A 12403-nucleotide genomic window follows, 5' to 3' on the forward strand; every position below is an offset into this window, starting at 1 on the left:
TTCCTGCAAGATGAAAAATTTTGAAGCGGCCAAAACTGGAACCTTCAGCCTTTTAAACATAAAATTTTTAGTTACCCTTTTGTTCAACAGAATTTGAACTGTGAGATATATTTACCTTCTAACTTGAATCCTATCACAAACATTTATTGTCCTTGTAAGAACAAATGCAAATTTGTTCTTACAAGTTATTAAGTCAGAGAAGAAAACTGTCCTTAAGTATCCTTAAGTACTCATCAAATGCAAAACTTCCACAAGAACAGCATGTACCACAACACATTTAGAATCATATCAATACCCTGACCACAATAATTAGCTCTGTTATGCAGATTAATGTCACATTATTCTTGCAACGTGGACTTCTAGGCATTTAGATTTGACCTGAGGTCTCTATTAATAGTAATTAATAGGTACTTCTTTGGCTGGGTTAATTCTTCAAACAGTGGATGTGCAATTAAATATGGATGCCGCAAAACCAAACATATCCCTGTGGGAGTGATACAGTGGTTTAACATTAGGGTGGACTGATTTAATATTTACCCTGCTGAACTTCACTCTACTGCTCCAGAAACCCAACCGCATTGTAACCTGCACTGAGACACACAGGCATGGAATTAATGAGTGACAGAAATATAAAATAAAAAATAGTACCACGCTATGGCTGTAGAAAGGCTGGCGATGCCTTTTGATGCCTTTGATTTGGAGGTGAGCTCAGGGCTTACAGCAGTAAGTCTTGTTAATTGTATATGAATGCTCCGGCAAATTGGCTGATCTATTATATATAACATGAAGCACCGGCACTTTCAAACAGGTTGAATGGGGGATTTTGAAAAGGACACACGTGGAGCTAATTGCATGAACACGCAAGTAAGTGAATTCATAATTTATTTGACATTTATAATTCCTTATTATTGGTCTAATAGCTCTAGTTTGATGTTTTTGTTAATAAGGACACTTCATCAGTGGGGCATGAAGGCAGAGTGTCAGATAATAACCTACAATGTAATCTATTTCCAGGAAGTAAACATATTAGATAGACAGATAGATAGATGGATGGATGGATGGATGGATGGATGGATGGCTAGATAACAAAAACACTCCCAAAAATGAACATGATATGTATGTCATGGGACACAACATAAGGTTCTTTTAAACTTACCACTAGATGGTGATAATGTGTTTTCCACTTAAATCCTATTGGCAGATGGATGTCCTGTTTGTTAAACTTGAACCACTAAAGGTTACACATATAAATTAAAAAATATCTATTTAAAAAATAAAAAAATAAAAAAATAAATGGAAAAGAGAAAAAGGTATTTAAAGGCCTCAACTTAGTGTGAGCATCTTCTGCTCAGGAGAGAAAAAAGAGTGCGTGCTTTCCATGGATAACCAGACATCAGACTATCGTATAAAGGAGAGAGGATACTTTTTTTTTTTTTTTTTTTTTTTTGCAATGATGAGGTCCGTGGGGATGTAGAAAACACTGGGAATGTCAAATTGAAACAGTTTGAATTAAATGCAACATATCACTGTAAATAAGCCATTACTTCTCAAGCCATTCATCCAGTGTGAAGCAGCTCCAGCTCCAACTAATAACACGCCATAAATAACTCTGATGTTTGTGGGAAACGTGAATTAGTGCCTTAGTGCCTTAGTCTCTGTTATTTTGCATGTCAAACATCACTGTAAACAACACCTGTAGGCACTTCATAGAGTCAGAAGGTTGTCTCCTGCTGCTGTGTACGTCAGCCGATGATGAACACAACCCACATGCATACTTTCCGGCTCTGGAAGTCTACAAAGACTTGCACCAGCTTGGAGGGAATCAGGTACTGCACTCTCACTTCAGCGTCATACACATCCAAGTAGAAACCACTGCACCGCTCAGTGGGAATGGGCTGGAGTCTTTGTTTTGCGTTCAACGCCTTTGATATCTCCTGGTGGGAAGGTGGAGTAGAGGAGGTGGGTGGTTGGGAGGGGTGGGTGTGAGCGTGAGGCGAGAAAGGGAGAGTGAGAAAGACAGAAAACGGAGGGTGGGAGCGAAATATGCATCTCTTTATGCCACGGCTGTCCGGGATCAGAGCACATCAGAGCCATAGTGGATTACTCACCACACGTGTTACCGAGTTGTTATTTATATGCTGTTCTATGAATAAGAAAGAATGGAGGGTGATATCATCAACGAAAGGTGTGTCATCCCTCTGTTACTGTAAATATAGAACAGTATGACACACGATACATTGCAATAACATCTTGTGACAACAGTTATCTCTCTGTCTTGTTTTTCTTCCTTTGACTGTTTTCAGTGTCAGCTATATTGTTAGGATGTTGTAAATGTATACTGCTGAATGATGCTATGTCTGCCTTTAAAGCTGCCATAATCATGCTTCACCCACCGCATACACAGTTAGGTACACCACATACACCCTACACAAGATTTGAATGCACCACACCTTGGGGCACGGTTCAGGGCGGGCTCAGGGGCACTCCGTCAGGGTAGGCTGCAGGACAGTGTACTGCAGTCTTCTGACCTCCCCCCACCCTCTTCACCTTTCCCCCAATCTTAATGCATCATACCACATCCAGGGTTACAGGGTCACGGTGCAGGCTAAGGCTTCCTCAATGGGGATTGAAGAAGCACAGGAAAAGCACAGGCACTGTCGCTTGTTATTAGTCATGGCATGGCTCGGGGGGCCTGGTCCTCTGCGGTTGGGTGGCTCATGGGGCCAGCGGCCTATGGTGGACGGTTTGATCAGGTACCCAGGCTCTTTTGTGTCCTTGTGGCTGAGCTTTGTCTCCTGGCGCTGTGTGGTGATATCAATGGCAGCTCACTGGTGGCCTCTGTTGGTCCGATGCTGGCTAGTATGTGTCGGCTTCCTCTCTCCCTTCTGTGGGGGGTCGAGGGCTCCTCTCTGTGCTTTGGGGGTTCCCTCCTCCTCCGGACACCCGGGTCCATGTGCGTTGGGGGCACTGGTCCAGCACTGTGGTCCCCCATCCCTGCAGCCCTTCCCCTATTCAGCTGCTTTACTGGTGTCCACCTGCGGGGGCATTGCTGGGGCTCAGAGGTGGGTCCCTTCAGTTGGTGGGGTGCCTCTGGCTCATCCGGTGGATGGGAGATGGGGTTCAGGCTGTGGCATGTTAGTGACCGATGTGGACTGGGTGGTGGATGGGGGGTGTTGGGAGGCGTGGGGCCCTCCTGCCCTGCTCCGGCACGGACTTGCTTGGGAGGTCCGGTGGTCTTAGCTGTTGCCTGCCTGGAACACTGGGAGCTGCGTGTGCCACTTGGCTGCAGTGACTCTCTGGTCTTGGTACCTCACACTTTCCTGCATGCAGGGTGGTGGGCATAGGGAGCCTGGGCCCTGGTGTTGGTCTCACTCATATTTAGGGAATGCCCACATACATGTGTGCTGTCACTTGTGGTGCCTCAAATGGGATGAGCTGTTGACTCCATCTTTGACTCGGCTCCTCTGTTGGGACACCTTCACCTATCTGGACTCTCATCTCTCCTCAGACCTACACAGAAACCCTCTGGACTCTCTTAATCCTGAGTGAGGTGACAGGAAAAGCACAGGATCCTTCACTCCACCAGTTCCTACCAGCACCACCTGCTTCCCTTCCCCTGTCCATCCTTCTGCATCTTCTCTGTGCTTTGTCCCCCCCCTGTATTCACTGAGGTGTAGCTCTGCCCTCCCTGCCACACTCATTTCACTCAGTTAAGATCAACAAAACTAACTTCCAAGGAGGACTGCTGATGGTCACATACACTGAAATAATGTTGACATCCTGTGGTGTTAAACTATGAGGACAAATGCAGACAAATACATAATAATAATATAAATAAATAAATAAATAAAGCTGCCATAATCAATGTTTTCATTGCAACAATGGATTAAATGATCACGTGTAATGGGGAATGAGTTGTTTGTAGTGGTGAAGCCGGAAAAAAAGCAAAAGAATCAACCTCAGGTTCAGTCGTGACGTTCACTCTTGTCACATTCACATTCCAGGCTTGTGTTCATATTCAGATATAGCAGGTGGCTGTTTTCAGGCAAGAAAGCCTGATAAACCCACTTTACACTACCTCCAAACAGCAGACTTGCTTGTAAACACTGTGAAGTATTTAGCGGCTAAATAGCCAGATATTTCCCAGAAGAGTTGATAGAAACGACTAGAGCTGGCCACAAAACAGAACTCCAAGTGAATGCTGATGTTGCTTCATATTTCCTAGGCTTGTAAATAAGCAGTTGGTTGCCAAGACATTTGTCTCATGACATTATTGGAGAACAGTAGGTCAGTTTTGTGGTTTAAATGTGTTTCCACTGCCTTAAAAAGCCAAGATCTAGGTAAATGAAAGTTCAATTAAATAATCCCAATAAACATGATAAGCAGAGAGAAAATCATACATACAATCATTAACATAAATAATGACACCTCATTCTACTACTATGCCTGCAGTTTAGATTTGTTGTTTTGGGCATGTTTTCAGCTTTATTAGTTAAGAAATGTAAACTCTTTACCGATCTATGCATGTGATTATTCTGGTGAATGCTTGATGGTTAACAGAGGATTCAGCCATTCAGTTGTATATGTGATGTATTTGTGATTCCTCTTGAGAGTATGGCAGCTTAATGTGTTGGAGGAGCCAAGCTGAGTCACTCTGCATTAATCTCCATACGAGTGGCATGAGGGGAAAAAAAGAAGCTCCCCCAGATTTGGGAAGCTGGTCATTGTTGTGCCACGCAACAGTGTCACTGCTATCATCTTTAATGGGTGGGGGAAATTTACGCAGTGTGAGCGTTTGTCTGTCTGTGTCGACTCCCTGAAATCCAAGCTGACCAAAGTGACTGTGGACCAGATGGGCCTTGATGTGAATGGCTTGATCAAGTGGAGCATTATCAGACCACCCACTCTGACTGACCTAAGCTGTGAGGGCTAAGCGTATAAGGAGGCAGGGGTCTGACAGAACTATGGAGACACTTCAGAGTAATAAACTCATCAGGAGAGAGACAGATACACCTGTTTGCTACAGCGTGACTGAGACAGAGGGCACAGAGAGGGAAGGAGACAGGGAAGGAGGAGTGGTGGGTATAATGCACAGGCAGAAAGAAGGCAAAATCAGTGCAGGATGGGGGAGAGGCAAATAAAGAGGAAGAGACAGAGACGCTCAGCTGTGGAGGGTGAGACTGTAACTATCCCTCGAGTTCAAATTGCTTTAGACAAGATGAACTGAGCTGGCCTAGTTGAGTCCAAAGTCAAACCAAACACCAAAGAGGAAATCTTAAATCCTGTTAGTGGCAAGAAATCAAAATGGCAATGCTACTTAGAAACTTTGTCCAGTAAAACAGATCAATTAGGGGTTCATTCAGGGATTCTTTAAGATTAGCTCTTTGACATCAGGTGTGACGGAGATCCAGTTTTACCAAAACAATGCCTGGCAAAAGGATGGCAAAATGTATATTTAAAATGTTTTTGTTGTTGTCTAGCCTTGACAGATATGAGCAGCAAACACAGACAGGCAACTGCACAGAGGGAAAGCAAATACCTGAAGTCCAGATAAAGTGAGATGTGAGAGAGATACAAATCAACTCTTTCCGCATACAGTCCATTGCTTGACAAATATAGACACTCTACTAGGTCACCTGTATAAAATTGGTTGGTAATTCTCAACAATCCTACAACACTTGTTCTTTCTGATTTTCCAGAAATAATGCAGTGACCCATATGGTACTACTTCCTCGGTAGAAAATCACTCTGACCTATTTTGATGTAAAGTAGTCCATGTTCTTATTTCTGTCTTCCACCATATGAATGAATGAATTATTTGGAACACAGGAGCAAAATTGGACATATGCCCATGCAGTCTAGACAATATTCACAGTCAATCCAAACAACTGCTATTGTTCTCTTCGCAAGCAAGAATATGCTGACCAAATACCATCCCAAACCATTTTCATTCTGAATGTGATTCACATGAAACTTGTTACTTTGATATTAACTTAAACATAAGATACGACATTTGATCTGCATCTTAAGTCTTGAATTGTGAATTTTAGTCTGCGATTCAGTATGATTTATAAGCCAAGTGCTAAAATGTTACAGGACACAAACTCGTTTCTGTCTTGTTTTGTCAGTGATACTGAAGACAAATGTCCATCATTTAATGCTAGTTGTGTACTCTCAGGTGGTGGAGGTAACTATGAATAAACTCCACTAGACATTACTATTTATCAGGGTAGGTGATGTAAAAAGGGGCACATCGCTGAATTTGGGTTCAACAATAACTGTCTTTTTTGAATTGTGAATGATTGATTCTGTGTATTACTTTGTACCTTTGGAGTACACATTTGTACTTGTATGTTTTGCACTGACCAAATGATAGGTTCCAGGTTGATAGGATATATTGTCTGTTACATTCTTGTAGAGGTTTTATTAATAGAATTTAATTCTGTTAGTATGGCAGCATAGTGATTAGCGCTTTTGCCCAACATCAAGAAGGTCCTGGGTTGGTTCCCGGCCTGGGGCCTTTCTGTGTGGAGTTTGCATGCTCTCCACGTGCCTGTGTGGGTACAATCCGGGTACTCTGGTTTCCTCCCACCATCCAGAGACATCATGTTTGGGCAAACTGATGACTCTAAATTGTCCATAGGTCAGAGTGTGAGTGGTTGTTGGTCTCTGTCTGTCTCTATGTGATGGCCCTGTGATGGACTGCTGACCTGTCCAGGGTGGCTCCAGCAACCCCCGCAACATGGAAACAGATAAGCGGTAGAAGATGAATGAATAAATTGAAATCTGGCCAGAAAACTTCATTATGAACTTCTGCCTTCACTTCATCATTCAACAGTTTTTGGCTTTCTTTCTTTCTTTCAGTGCATCAGTTATAAAATTGTGTAAAGCAAAACCTTGATGGGTGCGAGTGAAATTGTGACATGAACATGGGAATAAACTGGATAGTTTAAAATAGTCATGCTAATAGGAAAAATGAGACCTTGTGGTAATAAGTCTTGCGAGCTGTTGTGTATTATTTCTCAGGTGGCCTCTACTGTCACCTTCGTAGCCGCTTCTGCAGACTAATGAGCAATAGTTTGTTGCTTTAGTTAATCTTTATTAATAAACAAAGCAAAGTAAATCTAGGGGAAGGCAAATATGGTAGCTGCTCAGTTTTCGTTCACAGTGTTGTAATTGTACGAAAAATAAAATGTTTTGGATCTTTCTTCAAAGTTCACATAACATTTAAAAGCCCAGTTATTCAAGGGGGAAATGTTACTTTCATTGCCTCATCTCAGCAAGGCACCAGGCTCTGCAGTTTAAGGGTGATGTAATTATATACATTTTTGAGCTCTAGGTATAGTTATAGGTGACTGCAATTCATCTCTCAATCCCTTTCTGGAGGAGGAGAGTGATATTCCACTGAGATAATGCACAGAGCACTAATGCATTACGTCCTATTACACAACTCCAGTTCAGCCATGTGGAAGTACAGGCAGTCTGTGCAGTTTGTTGGAGGAAAAGCCTTTCCAAGAATTTTTTTTCACTGTAGTGTAGAAACAGGTCAAATTATAAATATCCTACAAAAAAAATTATAAAACAAACAAAACCCCATCCACTGAATTAAACCAAGGTCGAGCCCTCCACCCACAAAAGCTCACATTTCAATAGTGGAGACTATGATGAGGCAGATGATAACCAGTGATCAGGAAACAGTTTTTTGACAGAAACACAGCATAGGCAAACAAACGGGCACGTGAGCAGATGCAAGTTGTGCTTGACCATTAAACACATTCATCCTGCCCAATAAACTCTGTGAAGGAAGCATCCATTACCCCCAGCCCATGTAAGGATTAATTAGAAATCAACATGAGACAACATTTAAAAAGACACATAGGCACATTGCTGGGAGAGGAAAGAGAGAGAGAGTCTTCAGTGACGGATGGAGTCCCATGGCTCACACCATAAACCCCTGACCACGCTTATTGGCACTTATCTCTATTGAACCTCTTGCAGCAGGTTAAACCTGCATTGGCAGTCTACCTGAATGGGCCAATGCATTGACTTGGCTTTCTACCTGTCCTCCTGGCCTGGTCATTTAAATGCAAAGGTGGACATAACTCAACTTTGGTGAACACAGCTGTTTTCATCTGCTGTTATTGGAGCTTAAATGACGTGAATGAAGACTTTGTGCAACACCATGAACGCCTTTGAGGAAAGTGATGTCAGTATGCACCATTATTCACATTGCTAGATTCACGGTGCATTCTGTGACGGAAGACTTGTTGCAGCACTTTAAGCATGCTAGTTCATTTGGACTGTAACACTTAACAGCGACTATAATGAGTGGAAAACCCTAACCCTCGCATTAAGAAAGCCTGAAGAGCAAGCAAGAGAGAGCTAGCGTGCAAAGGACAATCTAAAACAAAGATTAAGAATAACTTTATTTTCTAATGAGACTGCGCGATGCTATAGTTTGAAGTTTTAACTCTTTTAGATGCTAAATAATCAACCTGTAAAAAAAAAAAAAAAAAAAAAAACATGGTATGGTTTCAAATGCAGGTTGAAGTAACTTTCAGTGAGGCATGTCATGTCCAGGTAACCTTAACCCTGACCCTGACCCTGACAGCGCATGACTCTTGAGTGCTGCAGTGTTGAGGGTCTTTCAGGAATGAAACAGACAAGTCTCCTTAAAAATAATATTAACGCTACTGTCTGCTTTCATATGATCATAGGCAAAGACAAAGAGTTACTGAAAGTGCATTGGAAACTAACTTCACTGGTGCGCCACGGCAAACTGAAGTAAACATTAAGACACTACACCCACTCTCCCTCGAACACAGCAAACAGCTGAACTGTGCAAACGAGAAAAGAGGGACCAATTCAGAAGGTAACATGGAAAAATGTATGTGGGAAACCCAAATCAGGCAGATAAAAAGTATCTGTGAAAGAGGTGACAGGTTGCAGCGGGAAAAGCTCTCCATGTGTGAAAGTCGTCTCTGATATTTTCTTCTTTTTTTCTGTTTTCCTGACAGAGGTTGTACAAAGAAAAGCTCCCGCTCAGACACCACACGGTCCCATCTTCATGGCTGAAAAGTTCTCTGTGGAGAAAGAGTCTAACATCATTTATTGCTTGAGGAAGAAGAAAAAGAAGAAGAAGAAGAGGTGAATACGGAGCGTGTAAGAAAAAGAGGAAAATAGGATTCTGAAAACGGGTTAAATAGTATAGACAGGAAGAGGACTTCTCTCTGTATTAACCACCCAGAGAAAGACCATCACCATTAGATTGAAATTTAATTTACGGAATAGTGTTTTAATGCAGCTGTTCACCATCAGCCTATTCCAAATACGCTTTCTGTCAGTACATTTCTTGAGGGCCACTTGAATGGGCTAATGAAGAAAGCTGCTAATGGCTGGGTTTATCTCTGGCACTACTAGTAGCATTTCATCAAGGCAGGTGATTTTCCTGGCATAGTTTAAGCTCAATGCATTGCATTTTATAGCTGGCAAAGGGGACGAAAAAAATAAAACACATATTTGGGCAAATTCTAATAATAAAAAATTGCAATTGGAAAATTACTACATCTAACTGCATGTTTCATTATAAGCGTCAGTCACCATCTGACTAACGAATAATTCTGGCACTCTTGTCATTCCCTCCCTGTCAGGGAAAGGTCAGGGACAAAGTCTGAGAGGTTGAGACCCATGTTTATACATGGATGGACGACAAGATTAAACTGAACAAAGCTGACATGTTGAAAGAGCAATACCAAATGAAGGGCATTGTTAAACTGTGGTACTCTGCAGCTCCATGACAAAGTCAAGCCAAATGAGGTGCCATGATCTCATATTTCTGTGCATAGGAAGTATTTTTTTAAAAGCTGAATAATTTAAATGGGAATGGGATGGCACTTTAGTGATTAGCGTGAGGCAATGAGGTTACACAGCCAGACAGTCAAAAAGCTTTTTTTTTTATTATTGTTTTTCATGTTTCCTTTATTTTTCCATTGACCTCAAAGCACTTGGCAAGTGTCCAGGGTGTTTCTTTCCACTCCCAGTCTTCAGCTGCAGCTAAATAGTTTTTCTCTTTTCATTTATGCCGTATATGAAGAACACCCATTAGACTTTCCTCAAGTCCTCACCATTGAGAAACCAGTTATGGATAATGTTTGTCTTTTGCTCGCTTGAGGAAATAACTTAACCACAAGATAATCGGAATTCCATTGACTAATAATTTCCTCTTTCCTCTTGCTCTTTTCTCTCCATGCTGAGAAAAATCTTTTTACAGTTTGTGTCAATACAACGGTAGCTAAAATAAACACACAAGATGGAATGAACTTTTCAAACTGTAATTTTGATGGCATCATATTGAAAAGGGCGAATGTTTGTCACATCAAACACCTGCTGCAATCACCATCTTATATCATTTCCAAGGGATTCAATACTTTTAATTACATACAACAATTGTTTCATGCATTTACTGCTGTTGCTCACGTGGCACAGCCCTTCATATTAACTCAGGATGCACATACATAGATAAGTGCTTATAAAATAATACATAAGCTCTAATTTTCAAACTATTGAACTTTGAAGTTGCAGAAAAGTAGTGTGGTATGCCTAAATATACAGTCCAAGTTATAATGCTAATATTAACATACAGTCTAATGTAAAAATAGTATATAATAGGGTTTTAGTTTCAGTTCAGATTTTTTTTCCCCACATTCTCTTCTGGCTCCATCTGGGTGAATTTCAGAATAAAAGCACCAAACTAAGTTTAATAAAATGAATTCATTTCGTCCAAGTTGTAATCTTTTTGTCTGTCTTTTTGATAAACGACTTAACTGAAAATCCCCCCCCCCCACCACACACACACACACACCCTTCTGTGTTCAACGCTCACTTTCCCATTTTTTGTAAACAACAACGAAGTGTGATATTTGAAAAAACACAGATGCGCCACCGGTGAACTGCGAACCCACCAATCATCTGCAGTCTGCATCCGAAAGCGGCTTTTGAAATCCCGCCTCCTCTGCCCACCTCTTCAAATCCATTGGCCGCCGGAGGAGCAGCCACAATGTTTAATGCACCATGCGGTGTCCGGAGTTCAGTCAGTGAGAAGGAAGCGCTCGTTGTGCTTAGGGCCGCGCTACGTGCGGGAAATACCAACTAACGACTGCGCATATATATATATATATATATATATATATATATCCTATATATATATATATATATATATAAAAGAGAAAAACCAAGCCTTTTCACAGCTGTAGACACAGAGACAGACTTGGAGCAGAATGCGGCGGTGTTGCTGACCAACCTCCACCGCTTCTTGGACTTTAACGGTAGGAGGACAGGACAGAAGGCAGGAGGGGAGAGGAGGGGGAGGTGGAGGGGGGAGACAGCGGACAAGGACATAAAAAAAGAATAATAGTAAAGAATTCAGAAGGAAGGAAAGACAGACAAAAAAGAAAAATGCCTCTGGGAGGAAGGGTCACTCTGCGATGGGTCGGATGGTTGGGAAAAACACTGATTGTCTTTTGAAACATCCACTTTGGGATCTACGTTACAGCACATCTGGATGTTTTTGTCCTTCCCCTGGTAGAGAACAGTTCTCCTGGCTGAAGAACGGTGACTCACTGCGGGCAGAAGGCGAGCCTCTGCATCCTAATCAGACAGCGGAGAGGACTTCAGCTCATTGACATTACAGTCATACTTTTCTGGAGCGCTTTTTTTTTTTTTTTTATTTCCACTGCGCTACACTGTAGGCTGAGTGTACGGAAGGCTGTGGATCTTTTTTTCCAGGAGGGTTAGGAGAGAGAGAGGAGGAGGAGGAAGAGGATACGGCCGGTACGTTAGTGAAGTGGTCAGGTGATGAAACTCTCCCTGTGCCTGGCTGGAACTGAGTGTTTCTGATTCTGTTCATTTATTTTTCTGACAGTCACGTTTTTGTTTTTTGTTTTTTTTTTTGTATTTTGGAGCAACACAGCAGCTGTCTTCGGGTAAGTTAAGCTCTTTCTGCCCATCTTTGTAGTCTCCCACTTGATTCTCATTTCACTATCCATCCCAATCCATGCCGATGCAACAGCTTCTACCAAGGACCATTGATTGTTGCAGGGAGGGAGAGACCAGAGAGAGAGAGAGAGATACGCTGCTGTGCCGAGATGTTGGCAGTTCATAGCAGATTTATTATTATAGTTTTTTTTTTTTTTTAATAAGGCTCTTTTTAAATATGTGGATTTGTGGATTTGTTAATGCTTGTAAAAGGCTCGTTTTTATACACACTTGCTGAAACAGCCGCCACAATAGGCCATCATCACTTGTAAGCCTGCAGTCTTTCCATATTATTAAAGTCTCCGTATTACAGTTCCAGTCGGCATTCTGTTAATGTGCCAATGGGTCATTATCGGGCCGGGGTCAGGGC

The 12403-nt window shown here is 42.0% G+C and overlaps 1 protein-coding gene across 2 annotated transcripts in view; it reads left to right on the plus strand.

Annotated features, from left to right (window-relative positions):
- Window positions 1–11752: 11752 nt before the first annotated feature.
- pcdh17 (protocadherin 17) overlaps window positions 11753–12403 on the plus strand; it is a 52573-nt gene continuing 51922 nt past the window's right edge. For both annotated transcript variants that reach the window (XM_029497794.1, XM_029497795.1), the window contains exon 1: window positions 11753–11981. The gene's annotated coding sequence lies outside the window, so the exon portion shown is untranslated. The remainder of the gene's footprint in view (window positions 11982–12403) is intronic.

The sequence above is a fragment of the Echeneis naucrates genome, chromosome 3, assembly GCF_900963305.1.
Source record: "Echeneis naucrates chromosome 3, fEcheNa1.1, whole genome shotgun sequence".
Lineage (NCBI taxonomy): Eukaryota > Metazoa > Chordata > Actinopteri > Carangiformes > Echeneidae > Echeneis > Echeneis naucrates.